This window comes from Gossypium hirsutum, chromosome D13 (genome assembly GCF_007990345.1).
Source record: "Gossypium hirsutum isolate 1008001.06 chromosome D13, Gossypium_hirsutum_v2.1, whole genome shotgun sequence".
NCBI classification, from domain to species: Eukaryota; Viridiplantae; Streptophyta; class Magnoliopsida; order Malvales; family Malvaceae; genus Gossypium; species Gossypium hirsutum.
In genome coordinates this window covers 6556278-6563327 of record NC_053449.1, presented here as the reverse complement: position 1 = coordinate 6563327, position 7050 = coordinate 6556278, and the positions used below count along the sequence as shown (strand labels likewise).

At 30.7% G+C, this 7050-nt stretch overlaps 1 non-coding gene across 1 annotated transcript; it reads left to right on the top strand.

Moving 5' to 3' along the window:
- The first annotated feature begins 2725 nt into the window (after nt 1-2725).
- On the top strand, nt 2726-2832 carry LOC121225840 (small nucleolar RNA R71). Its single transcript, XR_005923743.1, has one exon. It is a non-coding gene; the product is annotated as a small nucleolar RNA R71 (small nucleolar RNA).
- The last annotated feature ends 4218 nt before the right edge of the window (nt 2833-7050 follow it).

Sequence of the window (7050 nt, the reverse complement as noted above, 5' to 3'; positions counted from 1 at the left end):
AATACTTATCTTGAGTTGCTTAAAGATTTGACTATGGATTCCCCTATTAGATTTGAATCTAACCCGGTAGATTTTTGTTGTCCTATTTCTCGAATTGCATGCAACTCCACTCAATTACGCTAGATCTACTCTTAAACCGGGTCTATTCCTCCTCTGATTTAAGCACATCAAACATGGATAAAAATTCCAAAAATATCAAACCAAGAATTAAACACACATAATTGAGAACAAGATCTAAGTCTCTATTACGTAAAATAAAAATCAAACGATGAAATTCACCATAGGGTTCATCTCCCTAGGTATTTAGAAAATTAGTTCATGCTTGCAAATAAAAACATCCAAAAGACAGTATAACCGAAAGAAATAAAGAAACTCATGATAATCTCCTAAGAAATCAATTGTGAGTCTTCAATCTTGACAAAAATCTACTTTAGAATCAACTTCAATGGTGTTTTTTGACTTGTTTTCATGAATATTCTATGACGGCTTTCTCCTATCTTCTTATTTTGGTCATATATAGGTTTTAGAATGCCCGAAAAACCCTGAAAATCATGTTTTTCCGCTGTTTGGAGTGCAATTCACGAAATTGACACAGCTTGCTACATGGTCATATGGCAGCCCGTGTGGCTCACACAACTATGTCCAGGCCCTATGGCTCTTGTAACTCACTCCAATTTTTCGATTTTCGCTCGTTTTTATCTCATTTTGGTCTCAAATGATCTCCTAAGTATAAAAACATGAATTTAAAGTATTATGAGCATAAAATTTCATATTAACATTGAATAATCACCCAAAAACGCATTAAGAATGAGGCTAAAACATGTTACTTTTGGCACCTGTCAAATATCTCCACACTTAAGCGTTTGCTTGTCCTCAAGAAAAATCCTCAACCCACAATCAAGTTAACTTCTCTCAATTTATTATTTCCACTGATAATGTCTTAGGATAATCTAGAGGTAATCTTGCATTGGAAATTCACGTTAAAATGACACTAAATAACACAAGCAATCCAAGCAGAGAATTTTAAGCTTTAAAAACATTAGGCATCTCCCCTATCTCAATAATTACCTGAAATTCAAACTCAACAAGAAATAACATCCTCACTAAATATTCACTCAAAGCACTTAAAGTGTTTAAGGTTCAAATAATAAGCACTCAACGGTCAAACGAGAAATGTTATTACCATAGGCTTACTTGAAATTCAAATCTCCACCACTATAAATGAGATGACACACCAATCAATAGGTCTTTACAATGTTGTAATGGGGCTTAGGTTAAGGACATGGAAAAGGTCAAAAAAATTTTATAATCGAGAGTCTACTTGATAAGTTACCAAACTAGAAAAAAATCAGTTGCTGAATTAAAAGAATTTACATCAACAAGAAATTAACAAAAATGAAAACAAGCTTTTCAACAAAATATAAAACTAATGATTTAAGCTCAATTTTTTTCTTTTTTTTTCATCATTTTTTTCTCTCAATTTTTTAAGAACAAAATAAAATTCAGCAATTCAAATAATGAAACATAGTTAGGCAACTAAACAAATCAAATCTCGACAAAAAGAGAGTTAATAAAAAGGATAATTTTACAACATTCATATGGGTTATGGGTTAACATAAATGGGTGAAAAAATGTGTTAGAATCAATGGGGTTTACTAAGGGTTAATACAATAGGTAAGCTGATTAAAGTTTAAATGGGTTAAATCCTAAGTGCCTCTATCATCTCAATTTATCAAATCAATAATCTGGTCTCGACATGCATAATCAAAGCAAGTTCTAGAATAACAAATCAAGTTGACATACTCATAATCAAAAATAAATTGAGTACGAATAAATATATGCTCTATAGGCTAAAAAGCTCACAAAAAATTATGGTTTTGATGTTAAACTTGCAAATTTAAAATTTCAAAATAATATTTCAATTCAGGGAGACAACCTAAAATAATAATTTCTACAAAAAAAATTATCATACTTGACTCTCTTGCGTCTTAAAGTATAAATCATACAATTCACAAAAATCCACAAATTATTCCAAAACAGAATCAATACAAACTTTAAATTAAAATATATTACTACAATGCTAAGTATGAGAAAACTACTCAAACACAAACAACAGTTCAGAGATTTTATCGCATAAATATAAACAACCTCCTCACACTTAAGATATACATTGTCCTCAATGTACAAACAATTATAATCACAGAATAAGCACAATATCATAAGGCAGGGAGAGAACTAAAACTGCCCTGAATTTGGATGATTTCGCCAGAATAGTGAAAACCGGAATCATAGGCAAATCTAAATGAAGTATATGTTTCCAAGAAAACTAATAGGAAAATGGACAAAAATAAATAAGATAAAGAGATAGTAAAATTAAAAGAAAACAACCGATAAAATAATAAAATATAAAATTTAGAAGAAAAATAAAATAAAACAAAGAAATCTCATAAATAAAAACAACTACCAATCGTGAGGCACAACATCGTGTTTCAACCTGATTTGCTAATATAGAAACGACATCAATATTAAAAACATTGATTGTTTTAATTGGTTTCATTTTCATGACTTCCCACTAATAGTTATTCAGTGTCATCTCCTAAATAAACTCTTGAGCTGCCTCAGGTGTCTTATTATTCAATGTTCCACCAGTTGTTGCATTAATTAGTTGCCTAGTCGAGAGATTTAAACTATATTGTTAAAGGTTTGAACTTGTAACCTCAAAGGTAACCCATGATGATGACACATTCTCAAAAGATCCTTAAATATCTCTCATGCATCATATAATGTCTCCATATCAAATTGAGAAAAAGAAGAGATGTTGTTTCTCAACTTAGCTATTTTAGTTGGTGGGAAGTACTTCAACAGTAACTTCTCAGTCATTTAATCCCAAGTCTTGATAGAATCCCATGGAAGTGAATTCAACCACTATTTTACCTTGCTCCTCAAAGAGAATGAAAACAACTGTAAGTAGGGGTGTTCATTCGGTTAACCGGCCGGTTAATCGACCCGAAATAACATTAACCGACCTTTTAAAATCTTTAACTGTTAACCGAACTGAAATTTTTTTCAAAAAAATTAACCGAACCGAAATTTTTTCGGTTAATTCGGTCGGATAACCGAATTAACCAAAAATTATATGTTTTTTTATTTTTGGTTAAAAATTAACCAAATTAACCGAATTAACCGAATTACCCGAATTAACCGAATTAACCGAATTACCCGAATTAACCGAATTAACCGAATTAACCAAATTGAATCACTACATAATTAAATTATTTTTAGACTTTAGTTTTAGTCTTAGTTTTAAAATTTTATTTTTATTTATTAAATTATTTGTAATTTAATTTTATGATTGGGTTGGGTTTGGTGATTGGGTTGGGTTGAATACTTGGGTTTAGATTGGCTTTAGGTGAATAGTGGGCCAATTTATATATTATAATTTTATTTATTAATTTTTTTGGTTAACCGAAAAAATTCGGTTAACCGACCAGTTTCGAACTGAATTAACCGTTAACCGAAAAATCAAAAAATAATTAACCGACCCCCGACCGAAAAAATTTGGTTAACCGACCGATTAACCGAATTCGGTCGGTTAACCGAATTTTTTCGGTTTTACCCGAATTTTGCACACCCCTAACCATAAGTGTATGACATCATCAGTAATGCCATTAATCTTGAATGTGTTGCGAATCACTAGAAAGTTAGCCAAATGAGCATTTGGATCTTCATCTTGTAACCCATCAAACTAGACATATTGTTGTACCATCTGAATTGTGTTTGGCTTCAGCTCAAAATTGTTTGCAGAAATAGTTGGCTTGACGATACTTGATTCAGCCCCAATCAGAGTAGGCTTAGCATAATCAAACATAGTACAAGGAGTAGAAGATATAAGAGGCTACTGATTATTTTGATTATTTTCCATCTCCATAGTAATGTCCTTTTCCTCTTAATTGTCTATTAAAATCTGTTGACCTTGCTTTGCTTCTCTAACCTCTCTACGATTTTTGCAAGCAGTCTTTTCAATTTTTCTATCAAACACTAACGGTTCCAACGAGTTTCCTTTAGTCATAAAGTAAAAGAACCTGTCAGAATCGAACAAACAAAAAATTAGAATGTAAAAATTAAATAAAATAAAAATATTAAAATAAAAATAAAAAATGACTAAATTAATAGAAATAAAGTTTTTCTAATATTTTAGTCCCCGACAACAGCGCCAAAAACTTGATGTAGTCGTAAACCAACTAAAAATCTAACTAAGGTAAGTGCACCTATCAATTAATAGTATAGCTACTATGAGAAGATATATTGTTCCCACGAAGACTAAAAGTACTAGTAATTACCGTATTTCTATTATTTAACCGATAAATTCGAGTGATTGATTAAAACTAAAATTAACTAAATTAATTAACTACGAACGCGACAAAGAACAATTTAAGAAAATAATCGAGTAAACAAACAAGAAGCAAAACAATACCCATGAAAGAATTCACCTAGATTTCATCTGTCATTATCAATCTAAATTTATCCAATTTCTTCACTTAGTATTTTGATATGGAGAAATCCCTAAATTATGCTAATATCCCTATTTAACGAATAATAGCAACTGACTCCGACTTGATTAATTGAAATTTCTTTCTAATAAAAACCCCTATTATCGCATTAACTCGATCTATGGATTTTCCTATTAGATTTGACTCTAATCCGATATATTTATGTCATCCTATTTTTAGGATTGCATGCAACTCCATTCAATTATGCTAGATCTACTCTTAAACAGGGTCATTCCTCCTCTGATTTAAGTACATCAAACATGGATAAATAATCTAGGAATATCAAACCAAGAATTAAACACACATAATTGAGAATAAGATCTAAGTCTTTATTGCGAAAAATAAAAATCAAACGACAAAATTCATCTTAGGGTTCATCTCCTTAGGTATTTAGAAAATTAGTTTATGTTTGCAAATAAAAACATCCAAAAGACAATATAATCAAAGAAATAAAAAAACTCATAATAATATCCTAAAGTCTTCAATCTTGACGGAAATTTGCTTCAGAATCGGCTTCAATTGTAACAGCCCGATTTAGACCCTAGTCGGACAGTGGTTTCGGGACCATAAATCTGAGTCAGAATAAAATTTTAATATTACTTTCCATGCTTATAGTATGTGAATTGACATGTGTGAAATTTCTGTGATGTAATTTATCTGTTTATGTGCTTAATTTGTGAAAAAGGCTAAATCGCATAAAAAAATAAAAATGGCATTCTCATTGTTAATATGCTAATTTGTTATGATTTGATTTATGGGAAGTCCTTAAAAGGTTAATATGCCATTATAAGGTTAGTGGACATTTATGTCCATGATTCAAGTAATTTATATTAAGCTTTCATTAAGGTTAAAATAGTAAAAAGTAAATAACATGATATTAGATAAAATAAAATGCAAAATGGCCATGCATTTAGCTTTCATTAAGGATAAATATATGTTGTTAGATTATTATGTTTAATTAAGTAATTTTTGATAAAAATGTGTATTAAGGATTAAATTGTGAAATTTGTAAACTTAGGAGTCAAAACGTGAAATAAATGAAATAAATGGGCTACTAGGGACCTAAGGAGAATTCGGCCTAACATGGGTGTAGTGAAATTTTGAGTATTTTGTGTTTTGTGAAATATGGACTAAATTGTGAAAAATGTGAAATGTTAGGGGATAAAATGCAATTTGCCCATTTGTATTTTTGAATAAATTTGAATAAAATGTGTTATTAAATAGCCAAATTTGAATTTATATAGATCAAGAACAAAAGAAAACGGAATTAGATCGGAAAAAGTCGAAAGTGGTCGAGTAGTCGATTCCATCCATTTGTTTCCGTACGAGGTAAGTTCGTAAGTGAATAAATAATGTTAAATTGAATGTATTTATTTCATACATAGCCGGACTGAATTATGTGTATGATACTACAATGTCGAATTGAATTTAGCATAGGATGATTAATTACGAGCTTAATTCGATTGATTTATGGCATCCGAAAGCCATACGAACCACAGGAATTTCGATACGTGATATCGTATAAGATCATGTTTGGGACGTTGGCATCGATTTAAGATTTACGTGTAAGACCATGTTTGGGACATTAGCATCGTATATGATTTCGTGTAAGACCCTATCTGGGACAGTGGCATCGTTATTTGAATACATGTAAAACCACGTCTGGGACATTGGCATTGCACGAGCTTTTTGAGCCGTCTAAGTATCCTTTTTTATTCCGAATGGTTCTAGGGGCAAAGACATGGTAAGACCGAATGTGAGTTCGATTTAAACGATTAAGGTAAGTATTAACTTTATACGAACTTTGAAAGAAAAGGCAAGTGTTGATAATTATCGTGATCGTGTGAACTTTATGAGAAATTGGATTATATATATGGAGTTAGTTAGGTTTGTTTGTTTCGAAATGAATTATGAATGTTCTTGTGTTAATTTATTTGCTTATGGCTTACTAAGCTTTCCAAGCTTACTTCGTATGTTTATTCGTTTTGTTTTATAGATTTTGAAAGCTAGCTTGAGCTCAGGAACGTTGAGGAACATCATCACACTATCGATATCTATTTTTGTACCTTGAAAGAAAACTTGTATTTATGACTTATGGCATGTATAGTCTAGCTTGATATGGTTGATTTTGGAATTGTGTTTATATATAGCCAAGTCATGCGAAAATGGCTTGCTCATGTTGTTAATGGTACAGTTATGTGATATATATATGTGTAATGTATTTGTTTTATGATTCGGTTATGTGATGTTAATGTGTTGATGGTTGTGATTTAGACCATGATAAGTTTATATGAGCTAAGTTATATTTATATGATTGCTTGTATATTGGATTTTTTTGTACGGTTATAAATGGTACAGTTAGCTTTGATTCAAGTTATGAAATTGGTTGGATTGTCGGAAGGTAAGTTTTATGAATGAATGTATCGATAAAAGGTCGATTGTGCATATGTATTTTGGAAATGGTAAAAGGGTGTGTATTTATTTTTGGCTAATAATAGGT